This window comes from Manis javanica, chromosome 1 (genome assembly GCF_040802235.1).
Source record: "Manis javanica isolate MJ-LG chromosome 1, MJ_LKY, whole genome shotgun sequence".
In the NCBI taxonomy this organism is placed as follows: domain Eukaryota; kingdom Metazoa; phylum Chordata; class Mammalia; order Pholidota; family Manidae; genus Manis; species Manis javanica.
In genome coordinates, this window is record NC_133156.1 from 569,328 (window position 1) to 582,258 (window position 12,931).

At 39.9% G+C, this 12,931-nt stretch overlaps 1 protein-coding gene across 1 annotated transcript in view; it reads left to right on the plus strand.

Annotated features, from left to right (window-relative positions):
• Nucleotides 1–12,931, plus strand: part of LOC140844063 (transmembrane and coiled-coil domain-containing protein 5A-like) — a 45,791-nt gene that overhangs the window by 7,581 nt on the left and 25,279 nt on the right. The window contains exons 3-5 of the mRNA XM_073215308.1: nt 451–525; nt 3,297–3,492; nt 6,104–6,335. The gene's annotated coding sequence lies outside the window, so the exon portion shown is untranslated. The remainder of the gene's footprint in view (nt 1–450; nt 526–3,296; nt 3,493–6,103; nt 6,336–12,931) is intronic.

Below are 12,931 nucleotides of genomic sequence, written 5' to 3' on the forward strand. Positions count from 1 at the left end.
CTAATCATAATGCACGCTTTCTTTCCCTCTCCCCTTATCCCTCCAGTCCCAACTATCCACACCAGTCCCTTTCCCTTTCATAAGTGTTAGTCCATCCTTGCCTTCTATGAATCTGGTGCTGTTTTGCTAGTTCGGTTTCTCTTGGTTCTCCTTCTGAGAGGTTAGTGAAATCATTTGATACTTGTCTTTCTCCACCTGGCTTATTTCACTGTGCATATTACCCTCTAGCTCCATCCATGTTGTTGTAAATGGTAGGATTTTTTTCTTTGGTTTTGGCTGAATAATATTGCACTGTTCATCTTCTGATGGACACTTAGCTAGGCTATTGTAAATAGTGCTGTGTTAAACAAAGGGGTTCACATGTCTTTTTTAAACTGGACTGTTGTATTTTATAATTTATTTTTTATGTATTTATGTATTCATTTATGTACTTACTTATTTATTCTTTAGTCATCTATCGTTAGTCTACAACTACATGAGCAACATTATGTTTACTAGACTGCCCCCATCACCAACTTACCAAAGGTAAGGGACTAGGAAGGCTGGTTGGGAAGGGAGGAAGAAGGGTGTACAGGGGGCATTACGATTAGCTCACATAATGTGTGGGGAGGTCCCACAGGGAAGACAGTATGGTACAGAGAGTTCAAGTAGTGAATCTATAGCATCTTGCTACGCTGATGGACAGTGACTGTATCGGGGTATGTGGGGTGGACATGATCTGGGGTGTGTAGTAACTATAATGTAGCCCATATAATTATAGATTGCTTATTATGAATAGTGCTGTGGAAAACATAGGGGTGCACATGTCTTTTATCAACTGGGCTGGTGCTTTATTTCTTACCTTCTTTCTTCCTTACTTTCTTTTATTATGTATGTATGTATGTATGTATGTATGTATTTATTTATGAATGTATTTATTTAATCATTTTTTAGTAATTTATTATTTCTCTGTGTATGTATGTATTTATTTACTTATTCATTCATTCATTCATTGTCTATCTAGCTATCTATATCTATCTGTGTGTCTATCATTCTGTCTATGTAACTTTCTGTCTTCCTTTATATGTATGTATTTATTTACTTATTTATTCGTGCATTCATTCATTCATTTATCTGTCTTTCCCTCTATCTGCCTGTCTGTCTATCTTTCTGTCATTAATATAGAATTACATGAGTAACATTATGTTTACTAGACTCCCCCATTACGAAGATGCCCGCACACACCCCATTGCAGTCACTGTCCATGAGAATAGTAAGACAGTGTACAATCACTGCTTGTTTCTCTGTGTTGTACATCCCTCCCTGTGATCCCCTTCCCACATTATACATGCTCATCGTAAAGCACACTTTCTTTCCCTTGTCCCTTACCCCTCCATTCCCAACTATCCACCCCAGTCCCTTTCCCTTTGGTAACTGTCCATTCTTGGTTTCTGTGAATATGGTGCTGTTTTTCTAATTTAGTTCCTCTTGGCTCTCCTTCTACATCAATTAGTGAAATCATTTGGTACTTGTCTTTCTCCGCCTGGCTTATTTCACTGAGCATAATACCCTCTAGCTCCATCCATGTTGGTGTGCATGGTAGGATATGTTTTCTTCATCTGGCAGAATAATATTGCACTGTTCATCTTGTGATGGACACTTAGCTTGGCTGTTGTCAATAGTGCTGTGATAGACATAGGGGTGCACATGTCTTTTATAAAGTGGGCTGCTGCATTGTATTATTTATTTATGCATGTATGTATATATGTATGTATTTACTTATTTGTTATGTATTTATTTAGCATTATTCTATTACTACATGAGTAACATTATGTTTACTAGACTCCCCCCATCATGAAGATTGCCCCAGATATCCCATAGCAGTCACTGTCCATGAGCAAAATAAGACACTGTACAATCACTACTTCACCTCTCTGTGTGGTACAGCCCTCACTGTGAACCCGCTCCCACATTATCTGTGCTAATCGTAATGCATGCTTTCTTTCCCTTGTCCCCTTATCCCTCCATTCCCAACTATCCACCCCAGTCCCTTTCTCTTTGGTAACTGTTAGTCCATTCTTGGTTTCTGTGAATCTGGTGCTGTTTTGCTCATTCAGTTTCTCTTCATTCTCTTTCCACAGAGGTTAGTGATATCATCTGATACTCGTCTTTCTGTGCCTGGCTTATTTTAGTGTGCATAATACCCTCTAGCTCCATCCATGTTGTTGTAAATGGTAGTGTTTTTTCTTTTCTTATGGCTGAATAATATTGTACTGTTCATCTGATGGACACTTAGCTTGGCTATTGTGAATAGTGCTGTCATAAACATAGGGGTGCATGTGTCTTTTTAAAACTGGGATGCTGCACACTTTTATTCATTAATCAATCAATCTATCTGTTTATCTATTTATCTATTTATTTATCATTTATCTACAATTACATGGGTAACATTATCTTTACTAGACTCCCCCCATCACCAATTTACCAAAGGTTGAGGGAGTGGGAAGGCTGGTTGTGAAGGGAGGGAGAAGGATGGACAGGGGGCATTATGATTAGCTCACGTAATGTGTGGGGATGTCCCACGGAGAAGTCAGTATAGTATGGATAGTTCAAGTAGTGATTCTATAGCATCTTGCTGTGCTGATGGACAGTGACTGTAATGGGGTATGTGGGAGGGGGCTTGATCTGGGGCGTGTAGTAACCATGACGTGGATCATATAATTGTATATTTGTTATTGTGAATAGTGCTGTGATAAACATAGGGGTGCACGTGTCTTTTTAAAACTGGGCTGTTGCCTTCTTTCCTTCCTTCCTTTCTGCATGTATGTATGTATGTATGTATGTATATATGTATTCATTCATTCATTTAATATCTAACTATCTACCTACCTACCTACCTAGCTGTCTATCTTTCTGTCATTAATGTACAGTTAGACGAGTAACATTATGTTTACTTTTCTGCCCCCATCATGAAGATACCTACACCCAGATACCCAATTTTACTCACTGTCCATGAGCATAGTAAGATGCTGTGGAATCACTACTGTCTTCTCTGTGTTGTGCAGCCCTCTATGTGCCTCTCCTCCTACATTATATATGCTAATTCTAATGTGCCCATTGTTCCTTCTTCCCTAATACCTCCATCCCTGCCCATCCACCCCAGTCTTTTTCCCTTTGGCAACCTTTAGTCCATTCTTGGTTTCTGTGAGACTGCTAATGTTTTCTCCTTCAGTTTTTTCTTTGTTCTGATACTCCAATCATGAGTTAAATCATTATATATATGGTGAATAATATTCCCTGTTCATCTTGTGATGCAGCTCCCCACGGTTGGGCAGTGCCCGCCATGGGGTGGAGTTTGCAAGAGCAGCACTGTTGCCTGGAAATTCCATGACGTCACAGTGGTGCCTCTGTCCTAGAGAAAGAATGGGTATGCTTAGAGGAGCAGCTGTGATTCTGGTGAGGTGGACACTGACCAACTTGACAGCATCAGGTAAAATGGAATCCAGACCCAAGGTACTGTGTGTTTCTTTTTATTTTGGTGTCAGTACTAAACAGTTCCATGAGCAACTTTATGGTTATTAGACTACCCCCATTACCAAGTCCCCACCGCATAGCCCATAAGAGTCAATGTTCATCAGCCCAGGAATATGCTGTAGAAGCACTACTGATCTTCACTGTGTTATACTGCCTTGCCCATGCCTTCTGCCTGCCCACATTATGTGTGCTATTGTAATGCCCCATTTTCCCTCTCTTCTCTCCTTTCCAACCCATCGTCCTCAGTCACATTCCCTTTCGTAACCGTGAGTCCATTCTTGGGTTCGGTGAGGCTACTACTGTCTTGTTCCTTCACTCTTTTTCTTTTTTCTGATACTCCATAGGTGAGTGAAATAATTTGACACTTTTTGTGTTCTGCGTGGCTTATTTCACTGAGCATAATACCCTCTAGCTCCATCCATGTTGTTGTAAATGGTAGGATTGGTTTTCTTCATCTGGCTGAATAATATTCCGCTGTTCATCTACTGATGGACACTTACCTTGGCTATTGTGTATAGTGCTGTGATAAACATAGGGGTGCACATGCTATTCTAAACTGGTCTGCTGCATTCTATTATTTATTTTTTATGTATGTATGTATGTATTCATGTATGTACTTACTTGCTTATTGTTTATTTATCATTAGTCTACAACTACATGAGTAACATTATGTTTACTTGACTCCCCCCATCACTGATTTTCCATAGGTATGGGACTAGGAAGGCTGGGTTGGAAGGGAGGGAGAAGGGTTTACAGGCGGCATTATGATCAGCTCATATTATGTGTGTGGAGATCCCATGGGAAAGTCAGTATAGTACAGAGAGTTTAACTAGTGATTCTGTAGCATCTTGCTAAGCTGATGGACAGTGACTGTAATGTAGTATGTTGGGTGGACGTTATCTGGGGTATGTAGTAACCATAATGTAGCTCATATCACTGTAGATTGGCTATTGTGAATAGTGGTGTTGTAAACATAGGCGTACATGTGTTTTTTTTAAACTGGGCTGGTGCTTTCCTTCTTTCTTTCGTTCTTTTATTTCATTCTTTCTCTCATATATGTATTTATTCATGTATTCATTCATCTGTCTTTCTACCTACGTATCTGTCTATATTTATCTATTGATCTATCATTCTGTCTATCTTTCTGTCTTCCTTAAATGTATGTATGTATTTATTTATGCATTCATTCATTAATCTCTTCCCATCTATCTAACTATATGTCTGTCTGTCTATCTGTCATTAATATACATTTACATGAGTAACATTATGTTTACTAGACTCCCCCCATCACGAAGATGCCCCACAGATACCCCATTGCAGTCACTGTTCATGAGCATTCTAAGATACTGTAGAATCACTACTTGTCTTCTCTGTGTTGTACAGCCCTCCCTGTGACCCCGCTCCCACATTATACATGTTAATCGCGATGCACGCTTTCTTTCCCTCTCCCATTATCCCTCCATTCTCAACTATCCACCCCACTCCCTTTCGCTTTGGTAACTGTTAGTGTCTTCTTGGGTTCTGTGAATCTAGTGCTCTTTTGTTCATGCAGTTTCTCTTAGTTTTCCTTTTCCAGACGTTAGTGAAATCATTTCATACTTGTCTTTCTCTGCTGGGTTTATTTCACTGTGCATAATGCCCTCTAGTTCCATCCATTTTGTTGCAAATGATAGGATTTATTTTCTTCATATGGCCTAATAACATTCCACTGCTCATCTTCTGATGGACAGATAGCTTGGCTATTGTGAATAGTGCTGTGATAGACATAGGGGTGCACATGTCTTTTTTAAACTGGGCTGTTGCATTCTATCATTTATTTATTTACTTGTCATTCATCTCCAATTACATAGGTAACATTATGTTTACTAGACTGCCCCCATCACCAATTTTCCAAAGGTAAGCATCTAGGAAGGCTGGTTGAGAAGGGAAGGAGGAGGGTGGAAAGGGGACATTAAGATTAGCTCCCATAATGTGGGAGGGGTTCCACGTGGAAGTCAGTGTAGTGCAGAGAAGTCAAGTAGTGATTCTATAGAATCGTACTATGCTGATGGATAGTGACTCTAATAGGGTATGTGGTACGGAGGGAACTTGATGATCTGGGGAGTCTACTAACTATAATACTGTTCATATAATTGTTTATTCATGATAGTGAAAAAAACCCTGCGTATTCCTGACTAGATAGATAACGATGAAACCCAGGCAAAAAAAAAAAAGGGAGGGGAGGGTTGCAGCAGGGTGCGCTTGTGGCGGGCGTCCCGCTGGTCCCTGCAAGCTGCTGAGCTCTCTCGGTTGGTCCGCAGGGGTTCCCCGGCCTCCCCCATCAGGCAGCGCGCCGCGGTGACCCCGGGGTCATTTTCCCAAGGCGCCTGCGCGGCGGCCCTGGCGGCTTCGGCGGCTCCCGGTACCCTGAGGCCGCTTGGCTGCTGAGCTGCTTCCGCCAGGGCCCGCTGCCGCCGCCGGGGCCCACCTCCGAGGCGACCTCGAGGAACTTCCGGGCTGGGGACCAGCGAGTGCTGGCGCGGGTTTGGAAGGTACTCGAGTGTAGGCCTCCTGCCTGGCCTCGCTCAGACGAACGCTCCTCCCTCCCCAGGAAGCAGCGAACCGCCTTCACCGCCCCGCGCCGCCCCGCTGCCCAAGGACCCTGAAGGCCTTCACCTGGCGGAAGGGTGCAGCCAGCGAGGCGGCCCTGTGAGAGCGGCCGCTGACAGCTCCCCGCATCTGGCGCGCCCTCCCCTCGCCACCGCCTGGCTCCGCCCCAGGGAGCCCTCGGCCCCGCCCATGCCCAACGCCCCTGCCCACCGCCGACTGGCGCGCCTGCAATTGTAAGTTGTTTTTTTTTTTTTGCATAGGGTTTTCTACACAGCATGTCTGTGAGATTCAATCATCCTGTATTGGTGATTCAGTCCTTTCTATTGATGAGTAGTACTTCTTTGTATGAATAAAACACAGATTTTTTAAAAAGTCTCTCTTTAGTTTTGCCTACTATGAATAAAGTCTCTGAGAAGGTTTGTATATAGGTCTTTTTGTAAGCATAAGCACCCATTTTCATTTGAGTAAAATCCTGCAAGTGGAATTGCTGGGCCATAAGCTCAGTATGTCTTTAAGTTTATCCAAACTGCCAGATCTTTTTCCCAAATTGGTATACCATTTTACATGCCCACCAGTTTGATCAACAGTTGAGGTCTGGCAGTGTCAGTTTTTTTTTATTTTCATCATTCTAACATAATTGTGATGTCACAATGTTATTTTAATTTGCTTTTATTTGATGACTAATTTCGCTGAATGTTTTTCCATGGACTCATTGGCCATTTGTATCTCTTCTTTTATGAAACTTCTCTTCACTTTTCTTCATTTCTTAATTCAATTTACAATTTTTTTATATTTTGGTATCATTCATCTACAATTACATGAAGGACATTATGTTTACTAGGCTCCCCCCTTCACCAAGATCTCCCCACATACCCCTTCATAGACACTGTCCATCAGCATAGTAAGATGCTGTAAAATCACTACTTGTCCTCTCTGTGATGAACAGGCCTCTCTGTGACCCCCCTCCCACATTATACATGCTAATCGTAATGCACGCTTTCTTTCCCTCTCGCCTTATCCCTCCAGTCCCAACTATCCACACCAGTCCCTTTCCCTTTGGTAACTGTTAGTCCATCCTTGGCTTCTATGAATCTGGTGCTGTTTTGCTCACTCAGTTTCCCTTGGTTGTCCCTCTGAGAGGATAGTGAAATCATTTGATATTTGTCTTGCTGTGCCTGGGTTGTTTCTCTGTGCATATTACTCTCTAGCTCCATCCATGTTGTTGTAAATGGTAGGATTTTTTCTTTGGTTTTGGCTGAATAATATTGCACTGTTCATCTTCTGATGGACGCTTAGCTTGGGTATTGTAAATAATGTTAAACATAGTGTGCACATGTCTTTTTTAAACTGGGCTGCTGCATTTTTTTATTTATTTTTTGTGTATGTATGTATGTATTCATTTATCTACTTACTTATTTATTCTTTATTCATTTATCATGAGTCTACAACTACATTAGTAACATTATGTTTAGTAGACTCCCTCCATCACCAATTTACCAAAGGTTCAGTGACTAGGAAGGCTGGTTGTGAAGGGAGGGAGAAGTGTGGAAAGGGGGTGTTACGATTAGCTCACGTACTGTCGGGGGTGGGGGCGTAGGTCCCACGGGGAAGTAAGTATAGTACAGAGAAGTCGAGTAGTGATACTACAGCATCTTACTATGCTGATAGACAGTGAGTGTAATGAGGTATGTGGGGGGAACTTGATGATCTGGGCAGTCTAGTAACCATACTCTTGCTCATATAATTGTAGATTGGTTATAGTGAATAGTGCTATGATAAACACAGGGGTGCAGATGTCTTTTAAAAACTGGTCTGCTCCACTGTATTATTTATTTTTTATGTATGTATGTATGTATTCACTTATGTACTTATTTATTCTTTATCATTAGTCTACAACTACATGAGTAACATTATGTTTATTAGACTCCACCCATCACCAATTTACCAAATGTAAGGGACTAGGACAGCTGGTTGGGAAGGGAGGGAGAAGGGTGTACAGGGGGCATTACGATTAGCTCAACTAATGTGTGGGGAGGTCCCACGGGAAAGACAGTATAGTACAGAGAGTTCAAGTAGTGATTCTCTAGCATCTTGCTATGCTGATGGACAGTGACTGTATTGGGGTATGTGGGGTGGACATGATCTGGGGCGTGTAGTAACTATAATGCAGCCCATATAATTGTAGATTGCTTATTATGAATAGTGCTCTGGTAAACATAGGGGAGCACATGTCTTTTTTCAACTGGGCTGGTGCTTTCTTTCTTACCTTCTTTTTTCCTTACTTTCTTACATTATTTATTCATTTATTTATTTATTAGTGTATTTATTTATTTGATCATTTAATAATTTTTTAGTTATTTATTATTTCTGTGTGAATATTTACTTATTCATTCGTTCATTCATTCATTATGTATCTATTTATCTATCTGTGTGTCTATCATTCTATGTAACTTTCTGTCTTCCTTTATATGTATTCATTTACTTATTTATTCATGCATTCATTCATTTATCTGTCTTTCCATCTATCTGCCTGTCTATCTTTCTGTCATTAATATACAATTACATGAGTAACATTATGTTTACTCGACTCCCCCATTACGAAGATGCCTGCACACACCCCATTGCAGTCACTGTCCATGGGAATAGTAGGACACTATACAATCACTACTTGTTTCTCTGTGTTGTACAGCCCTCCCTGTGACCCGCTTCCCACATTATACATGCTATTCATAAAACACACTTTCTTTCCCTTGTCACCTTATCCCTCCATTCCCAACTATCCACCCCAGTCCTTTTCCCTTTGGTAACTGTTAGTCCATTCTTGGGTTCTGTGAATCTCGTGCTGTTTTGCTCATTCAGCTTCTCTTGGTTCTACTTCTGCAGAGGTTAGTGAAATCATTTGATACTTGTCTTTCCCTTCCTGGCTTATTTCACTGAGCGTAATACCCTCTAGCTCCACCCATGTTGTTGTCAATGGTAGGAATTTTTTCTTTCATATGGCTGAATAATATTTCCTGTTTATCTTCTGATCGACACTTACCTTGGCTATTGTAAATAGTGCTGCATTAAACATAGGGGTGTACATTTCTTTTATAAATTGGGATGCTGCTTTCAATTATTTATTTTTTATGTGTGTATGTATGTATGTATTCATTTATGTACCTATTTATCAGTAGTCTACAACTACATGAGTAACATTATGTTTACTAGACTCCCCCCATCACCAATTTACCAAAGGTAAAGGACTAGGAAGGCTGGTTGGGAAGAGAGGGAGAAGAGTGGACAGGTAGCATTATGATTAACTCACATAATGTGGGGGGATGTCCCACGGGGATGTCATTATAGTACAGAGAGTTCAAGTAGTGATTCTGTGGTATCTTGCTACGGTGATGAACAGTGACTGTAATGCGGTATGTGATGTGGAGTTGATCTGGGATGCGTAGTAACCATAATGTCGCTCATATAATTGTAGATTAGTCATTGTGAATAGTGCTGTGATAAACAAAGGGGTGCATGTGTTTTTTGAAACTGGGTTACAGCTTTATTTATTTCTTTATGTATATATGTATTTATGTATATGTATGTTTATTTATTCATGTATTCATTTATTATCTATGTATATCTATCTTTCTATTTACCTATCTTTCTGTCAGTAATATACAATTACATGAGTAACATTATGTTTACTAGACTCCCCCCATCACGAAGATGCCCCCACATACCCCATTGTAGTCACTGTCCATGAGCATAGTAAGACACTGTATAATCAATACTTGTTTCTCTGTGTTGTTCAGCCCTCCCTGTGACCCCCTTCCACAATATACGTGCTAATCATAATGCATACCTTCTATCCCTGTCCCCTTATCCCTCTATTCCCAACTATCCACCCCAGTCCCTTTCCCTTTGGTAACTGTTCGTCCATTCTTGGTTGATGTGAATCTGGTGCTGTTTTCTCATTTAGTTTCTCTTGGTTCTCATTCCTCAGAAGTTAGTGAAATCATTTGATACTGATACTTGTCTTCCTTCGCCTGGCTCATTTCACTGTGTATATTACCCTCTAGCTCCTACCATGTTGTAAAATAACTTCCAGAAAGATTGTCAAGGAAGGAGAGAGAACATTATTTTTGTACTGATGAAAGTGACCTAGGTGGGAGAAAACATGGTAGAAAATCTGGCAGAAAGGGAAGACTGTCTTTGAGGAGAAGGGAGGAAATGGGATTTTGGGCACAGACAGGTGGGGAGTGGGGAGGGTGGTGGGGTGAGTGCGACTTAGGTAGGAAGAGGAAGAATTTATCTCTGGTAGGAAGCAAGAAGGTAGAGTATGTGGGGGAAGACTCTAGAAGGTTGACAATGTGGTGGTGGGAGCCAAGAATTTCTGATTGCTTCAAATTTCTTGGACAAGTAGGAAAAACGGTCATGAGTTTGAGTGTAGAGGAGGTATTGAAGGATCGAGATGAGAAGATGTAAAATACAGTTGATTCTCATTATTTTTGGATTTCATATCTGTAAATGCACCTATATGCTAAAATTAATTTGTAACTCCCAAACCAAATCAGTGCTTTCTTGGTCATTTGCAGACATGTACATGCTTACAGCTGCAAAAAAATCTAACTCGCCAACGTGCATATTGCCAGCTGAGACTGAGCAAGATGATACTCTGACTTTTTGTTTCCATTCTGATTCTATAAACAAGTCTTTTTCATTGTCTATTTAATGCCACATCTTTTTAGAATTTTTGTGCTTTGATTGGTGATTTTGCATTTAAAATACGCACCCCCCCCACCCATCCAAGCATAGTGCTAAAGTGTGTTGTATGTTGTTCCTCAGTGCAAGAAGGCTGTGGCATGCCCTATGGATAAAATGTGTGTTAGAGAAGCTCCATTCAGGCATGAGTTGCAGTGTTGTTGCCTAGTGAGTTCAATGCTAATGAATCAATAATATATGTTAAATAAAATTTCTTTAAACAGAAACACACACATAAAACTAGACTGTATGTTAATTTGTTTACAAAAATGTGGCCAAGAGCTCAAAGGAAACTAACTCTGTATTTCCCCTAGAGCGCTGGTTTAGTATTCACCAACTCCCTGTGTGTGATCACTTCACAGAACACGACTGCAGCAAATAAGAATCAACTGCAGTTGCCTAGAAGAACAGGAGAGTGAATGAACAAGGGAAGTACAATGCAATTGTTGGGCAAATCATAAAATAATGGTCCACCTGACTTTTAAGATCATAAATTTAAAGTAGAATCAACTAGTGTGATTGGGGTTTTGCTCCAGCTACATTACATGAGCAGATATCGGTATGAAGTATGTAAAAAGTTGGCTTTGTCTTGTTTAAGACAGATTCTTACTTCAATGTTGTAAAAATACTCTTATCTAGAGGTTTTAAGTTTTACTTCACATAGTTGAGTTTTTTAAACACCTAGAATCAATGTTATGTATGATGTGAGACAGGGTCTATGATGGACTGCCTTTGCCTAGAGATGAGTAATGCCACCTCTATCCCTTAGGTTTCTATACAGGTGTGTCTTTTCACGAGCTCTCCTTGGTCGCACTGAGCAATGTTTCTGTACTTATATCCAATTAAAGAGTCTTTTAATTACTACAGACTTGTAATATGATAAGATTTGAGAGCTGTTAGGTCAAGTCATATTTTTTACAATATTATAAGTTTTGAGATCTGGTAGGTCAAGTCATATTTCTTCTAGTTAGATATTTTTGTTTTTTTTTGTTTTCTACATACATTTTGGAATAAATTATCAAATCCTTCTAAAAATATACCAGCTTGGATTTTGACAAGCATTACAAATAATGTATAGGTAAATTGGTTGAGATTGATATCTTTAAAATATTTAAAAATCTAAAATATAATAATACTGATATCTTTACAACACTATTCTATGTTTCAATTTATTTGACTCATCTTTAATGTCTTTGACATTTTAAAATGCACTCTTGAGGTCTTGTAGTTTGTAAAATTATTCTTACTTTTTTTGAATTGACTTTAAATTGGTTTCATTTAAAAGTACAACTTCTACCTTGTGTTATAGAAATTATATTTAGAAATGAAATTGATTCTTGCATATTAATTTTGTATCTCAAACTTGGTAAAGTGTATTGTTGACTATCTTACTTTATAGATTATTTTGGGTTTTCTTTAAAGACAGTGTGGCACCACAGCTTTATAATCCCAATTCCAAACCCTGGAGTTCAAAGATTATCTGTGCTTTAACTTGAAAATTCTCCCTCTGCTCCCAGATGTAGACACCTTTGCAACTGACTAGAGGGACCCTTTTTGTCGTCTCACTGTTAGTATTGCACTAAGTGCTCTTACCCTCCATGCGGCCCTTGGCTTGTCATTTTAATGGCTCACTGGGCAGCTGTTGTAAAGGGAGTCTTTCCAAAAACACCAAGATCAGAGCTTGAATTCAAGATAAGCTCAAAGAAAAATGAATAATGTGAGGCTTTTAGCTCTTACTGAATGTCACCCTTTTTAAGGTTGAAAGTCAAAGCTTTGAAAAGTAGGCACCTTGTGAAATGACAAAGTTGTATCAACTCTACTTTGGTTTCTTTGGAGGGGTAGAGGAACTGATAGCTAGATATTTAAAGCCACTGGGCTACTTTCAATTTTAAAAGTCTATATCTAATGGTCTAATATTAAAATGGCAGAAATTTTTTTATGCACTTCCCTTTCTGCCATGAGTTTTCATGGATGGCTCAGGCTGGCCAACCATGTACATGTGTCTCTCATCTTCACTTTGAGGAGTTCTGCCACAGTGATAGGAGAGGAAATCTGAGCACTCATGGAGGCTGTTATCCTGCCAGGG